Raw genomic sequence first — 15,779 nt, 5'->3', positions numbered from 1 at the left:
TGCTTTTAAATATTTACATTTCATTTTTTTATTGTTCACCATAAGAAAGCAAATTAAACTAGTAAAAGAAAAGAAGCTCTAAGTACTAATATAGCACCATTGCTTGGATTCAGGCAAAGTCAAATTTGAATCCTAGATCTTGCTTCACTCGCTGGGTAACCTTAGGAAAATTCCTTACTGTCTCTGAGCTCTGATCCTCTTACCCATAGAATAGAGACAAGAGTTCTGACTCTTCTAGAATCTTCTAAATATTATATGAGCTCATATATGTAAAGGACAATCACCATTCCCAATAAATGATATATACCAACTAGCATTCTTATAATTAGTAATATTATAATTTACTATGCTTAGCTGCCATTTCAGCTCAACCTGCCCCAACATACATGGTGAGACAGCTGACCTTCCATGGGCCAGCACTGTCCTTATTACCCATGGACCTAGTGTTGAGATTTCATAGAGGAACAAACAAGATTGAAAAATAATTTCAGTGCCGAACCAGGGAGGGAAAAAGGAAAGGTCTAACTGCACTACAACAGTAATCTTAAAGGAGGGACAATCCCAGAGCCAGCGGACACGGGTGGGCGGAGCTAGATGGGGAAGTTCTATTCCCAGGCTGCGGGAGTGCACACTGCCCAGCAGGAGGAGGAACTGGCTCTTTGTACCTATTGCCCTGCTGCGGAGGGAATAGATACTCGGCCACTCTGATAAGCCCCGGGATCCTAAGGGGCTGCCAGACTTGTTTGGGGGCCTGCTTTTTTAAGTGGTGGGCTATGTTAATGCACGTTGAGGGTCTGAATCTCTTCACTTTAATTGTCTACATTAATATATAAAAAAACAAACATGGGCAGAATTCACTGATGATGTGAAGTACCCATCGGTAGTTTTTTTTTTGAAACATGAGTCAGGTTTTGCTTCCCACTGCTATTACCGTGTGTCCTGTTACCAGCAGCAAATACCTCAATCATTTGATGAGGTTTGCCAAAATGCAGAAAGGACTGAAACAAAGCCAAACAAAAAGATGGCATCCACATGTAGAAAAAGTAAATATTTTCAATGCAAAAATGAGAGTCCAGTAGAATAAGCTTACAATATTTGCATAGGCTTTTTCTGCAGTTTAATTCAGCTGTTCACTAGTATTTGAAACAGAAAGAAAAAATTAATTGTCCCTGCTTAAGTAGTTTTTAAAGTATATTAATACTCTTATTCCTATCTAATTGCTGTGCTTCTGCTTTTCAGAATATCTAATTGCAGAAATTGCTTACTGAAAAAAATGTGTGCTTTGGGTTAGAAAGGAATATTTAGAAGTCCTTTCCCAAAAAAAGCAAGTGGGAGTGGAAATTTGAAAGAGGACCGCCTAATTCAGCACTAAAGCCAGTGTGAGAAGCTGTGTGTGTGTGTATGTGTGTGTGTGTGTGTGTGTGTGTGTGTGTTGTACAAAATGAGCTTCTCAAAGGGCTGGGAGGTGGATGAAAATGTTTGCTTAGCTCCTCTGAGAAGAAGAGAAAAGGTTCTGGGAACTCTTGTTTCTTCTTTAGAATAATTTGGATGGGATTTGTGATGCAGAAAAGTTTAAAGAAAAAAGAATATCCATTCTGTGTGGTGGAAAATTTTTGAAAAAAATTGCTTTCTTCAAACAAGGTATGTCTGATGAGTTACTAAGCTATGCATATAGTTGTTTTCCATTCATTACTATAAAAGCATTGAAATGTATTTGCCATTAAGAAACTAGAATACATACTTTAAGTAATCAGTCTTTAAGTTTCAAGAGAGTTGGGATGGGAGTTGGTGGCAGTCGGCTTCCTTATAAACAGCTACTATTATTTATACATATATGTTGTAAATAATACAGGTTATACATAAACTATACTAAAATATTAATATTAGGACAAGGTTTTCACTGTTTCTTTAAGCCAACCAAATATGGTTAAGTTGAAAAGTATAACATTTGTGTGAAACTTTAAAGTGATTTACGTCTTTCTTGCCTTTTTTCTACTTTGCTTCCTATATGGACTGCAATGGCAGTATAGCAAGTTATAACAGTGTATGAAAAAGCAGTATGAGAAATGGGCACATTTACCCTAAATTAAAAGAGAAATTATTGAATGTGAGCCTTCACTCCTCTCTATTTAGGCAGATCTCAGTGGAATGTGGCTAGATGTGCAATTCTGTGTCATGTTTACTCTAGAAGAGTTTCTAGGCTGAACACTTCTGTTACTGAGAAGTCCAAGAAGGGACTAGCATTGTAGCTCAACTTTGCACAGGAAAACAGGATACAAAAATCTCTTTTAAGCACGATCTGTGTCAAACCAGTATAAACATGAAGTAAATGCCTCAAGCACAAGTTAATCAAACAGGATAAGAATGAATAATTAGATGTGATCTTTTGCTCCAAACAACCCACAGCATCTTTGCCATCCCCAAACCAAGAGTAGCAGTCAACATTTTCTTGGGGTTTATTGTAAAAATAAAACCAGGCATTCTTGGCCATGGTGGTTGTCCAAAAATGTATCTGCTAAGAAAATAGTATTTTGCATTACGTTGTGTTGCAATAAATTTGGAAGTTTTGGTGGTAAATTTCTGAGGTTGTTTTTCCCTTGGTCTCTTGAAAGATGGAACGCCCTAGAGCAAGCCAAGATCAAACAATGTTTGTTTGTGTTTTCTTCTGTGTGTATTAGCTACAAGTGGGGGCTATACCGGTAGGAGAGTTGCAAGGGCCCATCTTTTATTTATTGAATTAAAATACCCTCTTCTGTAAAAGGGCTTTATACAAAGAATTACAAGACTACAAGGACTGCACTTTTAATTGCAATATGCTGATTTTCCAGACTAAACTTCATTTAAATATACCTTACACTTCATCACTGAAAGGGAAATAGCTTAAGAATGTTGGAATGCTTAATATCTTTATTGAAATAGAGTTTATGGATATAATTTAGAAGATCTAATTCTCTTTGCCACCTATGTAATGATCACACAAAGAAAAAGTTCTTTAAGGGAAATTGCAGCAGGTTTGAGAATGCAGCAGGTTTATGAATAGCATCATGAGAACAAAAATGCTTGTACTGCTCTTGGCTGTGATTCCTGTAAGTCAAATTGAGTACAGGAGAGCAGTGTGGTTCAACACAGGGTGCCAAGCCAGGAGTCCTAAATTAGAGGAACAACTCTGCTACCACCTCGCCGTGATGCCTTGGGAAGGATGTGTGACATGGCTTCAGTTTTGTTTCCCCCTTTGAAAGCCAGAAATAGCCACACCTGCACATCCTCCCTCCCAGGTTTGTTGTGAGACTCAATATTGAGTTCCCGTTCCAACAAGCCATTGAAATGTGAAATGTATTTTCTCATGTATGCAAAACAAGACTATGTCGGGAGCAGTCACTGGTCTTGTAACAAGTGTGTCATGCCCTGTAGGATGTTGCAGTACCTTTGCTCATGGATACAAGTGCTCCTCCCCTTCTTCTTGCTTGGCAGTATCAGCAGCCACTGCAGGACAGAACACATGACTCTGTCTGCCACTAGGAGGGCACCTGGCTGTGTGACTCAGTGTTCCTATGCCTCCATTTCCTACATATGACATGAAGCAATCAGACAAGTTAGCTCCTAAGTTCCCCTCCCAATACTTTGGTTTTGTGCTCAGAGTCCAGTCCAATGTAAAGACCAACCAGACCAATTTCATCTTTGAGATAGCAAAATGAAGTATCAAAATAGGAATTTAGGATGTGTTTTAAATACTTATATTTACCTAACTTAAGGACAATAATGTATATGAAAATGAAACTTGACATAATATTCTCCACAGGACAAAGAAGATTACAGTGTGTGTGTATCATATATATATATATATATATATATATATATATATATATATATATATCTCCATACTGAGGACAGTGTGGTCTAAGTTGTATGACAGGTATTTTTCAATTTCTTTGGTGGTTTCTATGACTACATAATCTCTTATGGAGATCATATCAAATATCTAAATTTGGCCTTTCACACAAGGGCAAGCAACTGGCCCTCTTATGCCAATGGATCCTGTGGGGGTTGCTAGGCATGAAACTCCACCACGCTAATGTGTTTACTTCACTAAGTTGCTTAAACTCTATGGGCCTCAGTTTTGTCATCTGTACAAGGGGTCTATTAGTGCTGACTTCACAGAATCACAGAGCTTCAGCCCCCAAATGTTAGCAAGTATTTTCTTGATTACATGAACAAAGAAACCAGATCTGCTGTGAAATCATGCATGTGTGATCATCTTCAAACTTATAGACACTAGCTCTTTGGCTCTGGTAAACAAATAGATTTGTGGATGTCTAGTACATGAACATAAACTATATCTATATATTATTAGAAAGTAGCTGTCATCTCTTCATCTAGAAGGTCTGAGGGAATCAGTCACTCAGCAAAGATAAGCAAAAGAGGCAAGTTCTGTGATGGCTGTAATCTGAGAATTAACAATGCCTTAAACTGTGTCTCCCTGTGGGCTACAGGAGACAGTAAAATCCTAGCCTTTCTGAATACAGACTGAGAGAGAGAGAAAGTGCATGAATGGTCCTGAGGAAAGGACAGCTTCCGTTCTTGGAGAAAGTGGGTCAAGACAGGAGCAGGATACCAGGCAAAGTCCAGATAAGAGTCAGAAAGGATTATTTGGGAGTACTGGCTATGAAATTTTTAATTAAAATAAAAAAAGAACACACACACAAACAAATTCAAGTCCGTTTGGGATCCTCTGGGTGAGCTTGGTTTTCAGGCAAGAAGGTGGAAGTGTTGAAAGGCGAGAGCAGCCCCTGCATGCCCAGAGTCACGTGTCCACGATAGAGCAAAGACTATTTCTGTTTTGTTTGTGGTATTTTCCATGGTTACTGCTTTTGTGAAACAAACAGTTGTGGACGCTGGGTTTAGAATTTGTTTTTAATCAGCTAGAAAGTTTTCTACTTTAACAGGCTGCAAACCTTACAGAAACCCTCAGAGACTGTGTGAATGCTGCAGGCTATCTGGGAAGCCCACAGAGCAGGCACCAGGTGATGCCACCTATAAAACCCATACATTGTGTGGCAGTCTACAGAGAGCAAATCCCGCACAGCAGATGTGACTCAGCAGAAGTACAGTGCCACACTGCGGGCCTTGTGGCCTGAGGGACAAAGGTGACCTGAGAAACTGGAAGCCAAAGCCCTTTCCTGATAAAATCTGCAAGCCAGTCTTGCAACATGGAAGTATTATTTTGCTTAGGATTCGATTTAGAGAATATTTTTATATTTATTTTATTCTGATCTCTCTCTGTCTCTCTCTCTCACTTTCATGTATATTTAGGTCCACTTCTAATTCATAATTTTTCACTAGATCTTTTTTTTTCAATTCTGCATAAGAATTGAATAGTAGATGTTACTCCACAGTCATTTAGTCAAGTTGTACAACTGTCTAGAAGATTTCCATGACAATGGAAAGAGCCTTACAAATCTCAAAACAGAGGTGGAAGGAACAAAAATACAGAATTTCTCCTTTCTAGGTGTCTTAGTCAGTTGGGACAACTATAACCAAGTACCACAGATTGGATGGTTTAAGCAACAAATATTTATTTTTCCCAGTTCTGCAAGCTGGGAAGTTTGAAATAAAAGCACTGCAAGATTGGAATTTGGTGAGGGCCCACCTTCTGGTTCATAGCCATTTTCTTGCTGTGTCCATACATAGCAGAAAGAGAGTGGAACATTCTCTGAGGTCCCGCTTCCCCCTCGTGACCTAATCAGCTCCCAAAAGTCTCACCTTCTAATACTATCATATTGGGGATTAGGATTTCAAAGAACTTTGGAGGACAAAAACATTCAGACCACGGCAATTTTCTTCACAAAAAAGCCATGGTGAGGTCTGGACACCATGTTATTGAGAGAGTCAACTGGTTACTTTACCTCTGTTAGACCCTAAGCTAGTATTTAAGTGGGCCGCATTTTACAAGATGGTGATGAAAATGATGATGGTGCCCATGATGCTGACAGGGGTGGCTATAATGATTAACTACCATCCCAATAATATTAACTCCTTTCATACACTAACTCACTCGATCCCAACAGCAAACATATCATGTGCGTTGTTGCTATCTCAAATATACAACTTTTAAAAAACTGAGGCAAGTGAGAAGTTAGTTAAGTTGTACAAATTCACAGTTACCAAGAGGTAGAGAGAGCTCAGTTTCAAATCCAAGAAGCCTAATTCCAAACTGATATTCTTAACCTACCAGGCAACAGTTACACATGGTCCTGGTTTTCCTATCACTGCATTAAATTAATCTTTACCATCCTAAGGAAAGCATAGTTTTCCAGGCAAGCCAAATTTCTGAGGTAAATATTCTTCCTTGTAGTAGAGACACCTTGGTAAGAATGATGGAAGAGGGTGGAGGTAAGGGACTCACAGGAAGCAGTTTGTTGGGAAAAGAGGAGTTTGTTGGGAAGGGAGGAGTTTTATTCCTGTCATTCTTCCATAACCTGACTTAAGAATCACTTTCCGGTGTGTGGGGAAGATGTGGCTCTCGGCCGGTGGGAGGCTGAGAGCCGACTCCATCTTAGAGGCAGCTGAATATCGGTCTCCAAGGCATTTCCTTTATCTTCCTTCACTCGAGGAGGCTTAGGGTTACATTAACAGCTTGTCACAGAAAGAATCACATTTCCTGTGACTCAAACTCCTTCAGAAAAATCACTTTCCCTAACAAGCCTCCAGTAAAAATTTCTCAAATTCTTTTCCTCAGTTGGAGGGAGGCTAAAGTTTTGTGTGGACATGTAGTAAATATTCATTAAGAATTGCCCTTCAGGCTACAGTGAGAAGGAATTCGGTTTCTACATTTTTTTTCTTCTCAGATTCAAAAGATAATACAAACCTTTTCAAGGGGAGAAGGGGCTCTATAGAGTTTTCAAGAGATCAGGTCTCTGGCATCTTAATGCTAAGTGAATTTACTTTTCTGGGTTCCTTTGTATCCCAGACAGAGAAAACATGCTTTGGACATAAAAACGTTGGTTGGCTTGCCCAGACTGGTTTTGTTTGTACAATACAGCAAGTAAATCTGTACCCCAAAATGTGAAAGAAGCTTGGGAAACAGATATTAACAACAACAAGACAAATATTTATTGGGCCACTGTCATGTGCCATTAACTAGTCTATGTGTTTGGGAAGAAGTGTGAACAAAATAGTTTCCACTTTCCTAGAGTGGCCAATTTGGGGGAAATACTTCCTGGAAAGTACATATCAGCAGCCTGGTGGTAGTACAGGCTTTGAAAATAGGATAAGGGACTACAGAGAAAAGTAAGATGGGCTGATAAGTATTACTGCGTGAGAAGCTTAATGTCAGAGAGAGAGGGAGGGAGGGGGGGAGAGAGAGAGAGAGAGAGGAAGAGAGAGAGAGAGAGAGAGAGAGAGAGAGAGAATGAGGATGATTAAGAAAGCCAGAGAGCAACCTGTGAGCTCCTGGAGGCAAGAGTCCTGCTAAGACCCTACACAGGCCAGAGCTGGGGAGGCCAGACAGTCCCAAGCCGAATGAGGACAGAGGAATCCAGGGGGCTCTTGGGCCAAGCAGGCTCGGGATGCCCTCCCAGCACTCCTCAACACCCTGCATGCCTCCTGCCCACTCACAAGCTCTGTGTGGAGCAGCCTTTGCCTCTGCCCTGGATGAAACAGGACTAGGTTCCTTAATATTTCAGACCAGTGTTTTTAAAAAGACCTTGATCATATGCCACACCCCAAATTCATGTATGTAACACTAGGTAATACTGAAAAATGACAACATACAGCGTTTCACTCCCACAACTAGATTTGCTGCCCGCTGAGGGAATCCTCTCTTCCCCTTGGCTGCTAACAGTGTCTCTTCATGTCCAGAGTGAATGAAGTGGATGCAGGTAGGCAACGTGTGATAGAAAGGCCTTGCTGGGTTGGCACTTTTACATCCAGGTTCCCTGAGCCAAGCTGCACTGATAGCTGCTTTTGTGTTCCCACAGGACACTGCTATGGGTTTTCTGGGGTGCTCTCACATCTTTGGGGACCTCTTGCCTGTAGTTCCCTGGAGGCCATTGAGACAATCTGCTCGGCTTGGGGTTTACTGCTCCTCCTTCAGCCCCTGAGAAACCAGTGACCTCTGACCTCTGCTTTCTGCTTTCCCAGCCCTCCATGCTCCTGACTCGGCAGGACCTGAGGCAGGACCCAGGTGGACTCTGTCTCTCACATTCCCCTCTTCACAAATCTCACCCCAAGCCACCATCCCCCAAGACAAAGGGTACAACTGCTCACTCACTTCCATGGGCTTCTTGGGCATCCAGGCTGGATTTCCAAAGGAGGTAACAGGGACTGGGATCCCTGGCTACCGCTTCAGGCTGTGCAAGAGGTTGTAGAGTCCGAGAGAGGGACATAGAGAGTGGAGGACAAGAAGGTCTTTAGGAAAAGTTGTTGGCATTCTCCTTCCCTCCTCCCCATCCTCAGGTGCAGGAGGGGAGCCGGTGGTCCCCTCGCATTGATCCCCACTTTAAGCAAGCGTGGGAGGAGCTTAAGGAGACCAGCTCGGAAGGTGGAAGTGGTTGGCACCTGCTGTCTTGGGGCCTTAACCGAAACCCCACTTCACATCCAATGGACAGTCAATGTCCGTACACGCAAATGCTTGCTTAAATTGGTGTATTACCCCTGGTTAAACTTAGCAGTATGCTTGTATGTTTGTATGTCATTTTAAAATTTGTCAGGGAAAACGAGATGAGGTCAGACCTTTTTAAAAAATCTGACCTCAAACTAAAACAACTTCGTTTAAAAATATATGTATTTTACAGCCTGCAACTTAACTCTGTCAACCAAACATTTCCAAAATCCTGGGTACATGCATCAAGGTAAAAAGGAAAATGGAACTATCTTGCGACACGTGAACATGAGGTACTGAACGATGCTAACTTTTTGATATCTGAGCTAGAACTGGTTCAGCTCCATGTTCATTCTATGACCTTGGACAACCCACTAAAATTCTCTAAGCCTCAATTTTCTGCTTTAAAAAACTGGGCATAATAGTACTTTTCTGATAGGATTATCATGTTAATTAAATAAGATCTCATACATGCAGCTTATAGCCTAGAGTGAGCATTCAGTAAATGATGGTGGTTGTTACTGGAGTGGACACTAAACTTCTAAAATTTTCCATGAAAAACCCAACCAGCTGGTGTACACCTGTAGCCTCAACCGCTCTGGGGGCTGCAGCAGGAGGATGGCTTGAGCTCACCAATTCAAGGCCAACCCGAACAACAAAGTGAGACTCTGTCTCAAAGAAAAGCACAGAAGCCAGAACAGGATGGCACATGTGTGTAATCTAGCACTCTGGGAGGCTGAGGCAGAAGGATTGCAAGTTCAAGCCTGGGTAACTTAGTGACTTAGCAACACCTTTCCTCAAAATAAAAAATTTAAAAAGAGCTAGGGGTGTAGCTCAGTGCAAAGAACTGAGTTCAATCCCTAGTTCTGGGTGTGTGTGGCGGGGGGCGGTGGGAATAATGAGAACAAGAAAGCTTTCCAAGAAGGGCAAAGGGACCAATCCCCCCTCCTGTAACAGACCACTATACAGCCAGGCCACACTCCTCAGGAGGGACAAGCAGGAGGCTCTGGAGGCTCCTTCAGAGCCAGGACAGTCTGGGGAGGGGCTCTGGAGAAAGAGCCCGACTAGTTCCCTTGGGCAGCTTGGTCTTTTCATTCTAAATGACTCTGTTTCTGCCGGTCCCTGGCAATTCCAGGACTTGATCCTCCACAGCTTCAACTCCTCCGTTGCAGTGACTCCTCCACACCCCTCCACATCCTCCTTTTCCCCAAGCCTCTGGCTGCTCTGACCCCAGCCCCACGCCTGTCTCTCCATAGCTTGGGGCGGGGGACCCAGTCATGTGAGATGAACCCATTCATTTCCAAGAGGCAGGCACATAGGTCCTACACACGCCCTCATCTTCCTATCTCAGCTGTGAAGCCAGGCCAGGCCTGAAAATGTTTTTTCTGTGCCTCAGAATTGAAGGAAGACCAAAAAGCACAGCATCTGCGCCAGTCAGGGCTCGAGGGATCACACATTTGAACTGAACCAGATCCCCAGCTCCAAATTCACAGTAGAGGGCCCTTGGCAATCATAAACATTAAAGCCCCGGTGCGGGGAGAACTTGCTGGGAGGAGGGCTGAGGTAATCCACAGTGTCCAACACATTAGGCAAAGAGGTTTCTGATGAGAGAAATTCATTTTCCGAAGCTCCCTAGGAACCTTTGAAACTATGCAGAGTTTCCAGAGTAGCCCAGAGGAGCAATTCTGGGCCACCTTGTCTTCTTAGAGGTCCTCACCTCCTCCCTAGATTTAGTGCTGTTCCTGCCCCTTCCATTACCCGGGATGAATAGCTCTTGGGAGGAGTTCTTTGGTAGAGCTCATTTGGGGGCAGCCTGCAAACCGGTATTTTTCCCCACTGGCAATATAAGATCTAAACTACCACTTGAGAAATCTAATTACTGTTTGCAGTCTCCCTAGAAATCACTATGGGTTGAAGTCTTTGTGGATGTGGTAAGTATTACCATATGTCAGGTTCTTAATGAGGTACAAAATGATGGTCTGAAACACACACACCAAAAAAGCCTTTCTCTTTTTAGTTCTCCGACATGCAGTAACATGCCACATAGATCAATGGCACGGCACATAGCCGCCGTTGGACACACATGAACTCTTCAGTCAACCTGTTGCCCATGAGAGAGCATCTCTGCTGTAGGATTTTCTTTGGCTATATGTAGGATCAAAGGGGATCCTAGAGAAAGGCATAGATCCATGAGTAGTTCATGCCTTAGTCATCCAAAAAAGTACAAATGATATTTATGGGTAGTTCCTAGCTTGGAAAGTCAATAAGCATAACGTTCTCATGAATACACTGAGAAACAAGCATGCTCACAAATCAGCATTTTCCACTCTGGGCTCTTGGTGAGTGGGGCTGGGCGATTCTTTGTTGTGAGGAGCTGGCCTGTGCTGTGGGGTGTTTGACCATCTCCCTGGCCTCTACCCACTAGGTGCCAGTAGCACCGGTGTTGCCAGTCCTGCCCAAGTTGTGACAAACCAAAGTGACTTCAAAACTGCAAAATGTCCCTGGCTGTGAGCTACAGTTATAAATATGTGAGGAAACTCCACAGCAGCATTCTGACAGCATGGTTTCCCGGCCACCCAGCACACGCCAGGCATTCCCAGTGGCTGCCCCACTCCCAGGCTCCCAGGCTGAGGGTCTCCCTGGAGCCTGGCTTCCGAGTTCCTTGCAGCCTCTCTGGGGCCCACCCCCTCTGATGCTACCAAAAGGCAACCACACGCATCCTTTGTTTTGATTTTACTACTCATCATTTCAGGGAAATAGGACATAACTGAAACAACAAACATGAAAAGGCCCTTAATCAAAGCTGCAAGAAACAGAAACTAATTCAAATGGGCTCAAGTAAAAGGGTCCAGAAACACTGACATCATACACCAGAGACTGAGTCCAGCTGGACCTCCTTCAGGCTGGAAATGGTCCTGGGAAGTGGCCAGAAATGAAGGCATCCGCCCTCCCTGCTTCTCCCAGGCCCTGCATGCTGCTTCCTCCCTCTCTCTGCCCTCACCATGCAGGTCTTATTCAGGGCGCCCTTAGGGCCTGAGGCTCAGCACTCCTTGTTTCCAAGGCTTCTACAAGTTCCAAGAGAGATCCCAGTTGGCCTAAGGTATTTTTTTCTTGCTGACTCACCTACATTTCAGTGCATGTTCTCTGCATCAGACTGGATTTGAGCTGCTCATTTCAGGAATCTTGTGAGGTCAGAGTTATAAATGTAACCAGGCATTGAAAAGTGAAGTATGCTACACAACTAAGAGTGGAATTTTTATTTTATAATAATGTACCATGATGTGAGAGGTATAGTAACACTCACGTAAGAAGTTTGATATAGTAGAAAAAGCACAGTGTTAAGATGAGGAAGACCCAGGCTGTGTGATCTTGGGCAAGTCATTTCACTACTCTGAATTCTAAGAACTATAATGTGCATTTTACCTCCTCAAGGAGTTCTTAGGGGGCTTAAATAAGAAACACTTGGATGGTCTGTTGAGAAAACACTCTTCAGACTGTTGTAAAAATCTGTAATATTAAAAGCCTCTCTAGTTAAAACCACTCCATGGGCAGATCCTGCGAGTTAGTTAACAGAAATAACCTTCCAGCTGCAAGCTAACCAAAAGGGAAATTTAGTGTGCCACAGAACAGATAGTCCAGAGGTGACCCTGACCTTGAGGCACAAGACAGCCAGAGCTCTACCTCCATTTCCCTGTGATTTTCTAGGCTGCCCTCACCCACTCGTGTCAGCTTTTTTCCTCAGCCTAACTTTCCTCATGGTCACAGTATGATTGCAAGCTTACCTGGAACAACCTGCTTCCTTGTTTATTTCCAGCAAGAGAGACAAGTTTCTCCATGGGATTAAAAGTCTTCCTTTCCTGTTTGGTATAACTCAGGAAGTAACCCACCAGAACTAGGAACTAGTACAAGCTAAGTATCCCAAAATGCTTGGGACTGGCAGTGTTTCTGATGTCAAATTTTATTAGATTTTGGAATATTTCCATATACATAATAATACATCTTAGAAATGGGATCCAAGTCTAAACCCAAAACTCATTTATGTGCCAAGGACTATGCATACACATAGCCTAAAGGTAATATTGTATAATGTTTTTAGTAATGATGTGCATGAGACAAAATGTCTTGGTATAGGGATTTCCATTCTTGGTGTAGTGTCAGTATTCAAAAAGTTTTAGATTTTAGAAAAGAAAAAGAACAAACAAAAGTTTCTAATTTTGAAGGAGCTCAGATTTGCATTTTTCATTAAGGATGATCAGCCTGTAATGATCATCTGAACAGAGCTACAGGAAACACCCTGTGGACAGGCACTGTGTCCGTAGAGGAACATTGCAAGGGGGACAGTAGCCTTCCTTGGTTAGACTTGGAAACAGGATTTGTCCCAAGAGCTGGGAAGGGCCAAGTTTCCTGAGTCTCCTGGCTGCATTTATTTCTCTTACCAAATTGGAGTTCTATTCAGGAGGAAAAGGGTTGAGAAATGGATACTCTGTGTATGCAAAAATCAACAAATAGCATCTAATCCGTGTCACCTGACTTGAGGACTCTTTGGTAGCCTTGTGCATCCTTAGGCACCAAAAGAGTGAGAAAAGGCAAAGATTCCCCGGCTTCCATACTTCCCTGGCTGAATTTCAATACAATAAAAGAAGGGAAGAATTAAAAAGAGAAGAAAATCAGAGAAGAGAGAAAAAGTGCTGCTCTCGCTGGCTCCTTCTCTCTTTCCCTCTCCTTCACAGAAGCCTGGGGGATTCTAGTGGGGACCTCAAGGTGGCCTCTGATTCCTGACAACAGGAGATGCAGTGTTTCAGACCCTCCCCGGGGGAAGAGGACCCATGTCAAAGCCTAGGACAGATGGAGGCCAGCTCCACGTTGCAGTGGCCCTGCCTGGTGCCTGCCTCCTCTCCTTTCCTCAACAGATCAACTCACATCCACGGACAAGTGCTGAAGATTTACAGCCAGGCGGCGATGGAGAAAGCACGGCTGCAGATGTGGCCTCTCCCTACTCAGAGATGTCTGTTCTCATGGGAATTGTGGCATTTTGGAAACATAGCACAAGTTCTCATAACTATTAAATGTTTCCAGATGGATACTGGCTCTTTCCACCTCATGGACACAGAGTACGGTTGGGTGCTTCCCCAAGCAGCATCCTAGGTCAGGCAAACACCAACATTATTACATAAATCCTACATGTCCACCAGGGCAGATTTTTTCCAAGTTAATTGGTCAAGTAGGCCTCTATGGGGCTTATTAAAAAAGATGAATGCAAAAATAATTCTTAAGCCTTCCATGTCTCCCTATTGCCTAAAGGATCAATCTCACATTCTTTAGGCATAACATTCAAGGCCGACATGGCCCCTTCCTACGCCCCCCCCACCCCCCGCCATGTCTGGCTGAGCAACTTCCAGTTCCTGCAGCATTTCTGTCCCTGGCTCCTGCCCTTTCCTCACAAATCCTTCACTGTTCTTCAACCTGCCAGGGAAAGAAATTCAAGTCCCTTCCAGTCTGTGCACCTGGGGGTATGTGACGTCCACCATTTATGTCTTCATGTTCCCCTCAACCTCAGCAGCTCTCAATCCTGGCTGCAGCATAGTCAGCAGGGAACTTTAAAACAGTACTGATAACAACTCGGGTCAGTGGATTCAGAAGGCAGATACCTGCCTTGCTGATCCTGCAGCAGCTATGGCCAGTGGAGAAAGTCACGGCCTCTGGACTGGGAATGCTGATTTGAATTCAGTTCCTCTTCTTTCCAGCCTTGAGATCTTGGCAAAGTCCCTAACTTCTGTGTGCTTCTGGTTCCTTATCTCTAAATTAAGGCAAGAAATAGTCTCTGCCTTGTCAGGTTGCTGTGAGGATTAAAGGAGATGCTGTTACTGACACTTAGTGTGCATTCGATAAATGTTAGTTATGCCAAATGCATGTCACTCTCCTTCTAGAAAACCATAGGCCATTTGATGCTAGGACCTGTATCTTTCTTCTCTCTACCTAATACATAGGACACACACAAATTTTACTTCAGGATCATTAGGAGATGTATGAATGAAGATGAATTGTGACTTGATGAAATTTCCATGAGTTGACGCTTGACAGATGGATAAGCTTGGGAGAGGCAAGTGAGGGGTGGAAAGGTATTTCGGGTAGAACAGTAATATGATTATGAGCTGTGGTACCAGTGGGCCACTTATAGAGAAAAGATCAAAAGCCCAGGGGAGCTGGGAGCAGAGGAGAGAGTTTATGGGAGAATAGCAGTTTGGTCGTGTTGAAAGGTAAGCCAGGCCATTTTCCCAGAGTTTGTAATGTCTTCCCAAGGAATCTGGACTCCACCCTGTGAAGGAGAATTCTGAACAGGTGAACACCAATGTCAGGAGCTGGTCTTTTCAAGCTAGAGGAGAGGGGGACCTGGAGCAAGGACAGGAAGGAGCAGGTTAGGAGGCAGCTGTAGCTTCTCACTGGATGCTGACATTATCTGGATGGCTTAGGGCTTCGCAAGAGACTGCATCTTAGGATGCTGTGTGGCCTCTATCCACTTTAGGTCCATTAAATCACTGCTAAACCTGGCGGTCAAAGCAACAGTGGTAACGATAGTACTTCCTAAGTGCCTCTACTAATTTGAGCAGTTTTACCATTTTTTTTGTTTTTATTTGTGCTTATTAATTTCTGAGTTATTAATATACATGCACAGGATGAAAATTTAAACAGGGAATTAGATGCTTTCGTCACATCCTGGGCCAATAATTTTCCTCTTTATTTGCCTTTCTTGTCTTCTTCCACCTTTGACAAAAGACATTCTTTTCTTACTTCATCGATGACCAGTTTCCCCTCTTATCTGTGAATCTCAAGCATTTTTCTAATAGAGAGATCTGAGGAAAATTCCACTTTGCTTTTTTTTTTTGGTACCAGGAATCAAACTCAGGACCTTGCACTTGCAAGCCAGGCGCAGTGCCACTGCGCTAAATCCCTGGTCCCCACTTTGCTTTTTTAAAAAATTTTTTATTAGTATGTTTGCAATTCATAATAAATATATTCATTGGTACAAATACATAGCACATCTCGATCCTTTGTCTTCTCCCTTCCCTCCCAGAGCCCCTTCACATCACCATAAAGTCTATCGTCTTTCTTTTACTTTGATCTTTAAATTATTTATACTTTGAGTTTCTCATATAAGAAAAACTATGTGGGCCGGGGATTT

General features: G+C 43.0%; 1 protein-coding gene across 3 annotated transcripts in view; it reads left to right on the top strand.

Moving 5' to 3' along the window:
* Positions 1 to 1,393: 1,393 nt before the first annotated feature.
* Positions 1,394 to 15,779, top strand: part of Vit (vitrin) — a 109,074-nt gene continuing 94,688 nt past the window's right edge. Inside the window, exon 1 of one of the 3 annotated variants that reach the window (XM_087216136.1) lies at positions 1,394 to 1,641. The gene's annotated coding sequence lies outside the window, so the exon portion shown is untranslated. The remainder of the gene's footprint in view (positions 1,642 to 15,779) is intronic. The other 2 variants (XM_021253719.2, XM_021253720.2) reach the window with 2 other exon arrangements.

Source organism: Heterocephalus glaber, unplaced genomic scaffold (genome assembly GCF_053883595.1).
Source record: "Heterocephalus glaber isolate CG9 unplaced genomic scaffold, H.glaber_assembly_v1.0 deba00001457, whole genome shotgun sequence".
NCBI lineage: Eukaryota > Metazoa > Chordata > Mammalia > Rodentia > Bathyergidae > Heterocephalus > Heterocephalus glaber.
Note: the sequence above shows the minus strand (reverse complement) of the source record. Positions and strands in the feature narration are given on the sequence as shown.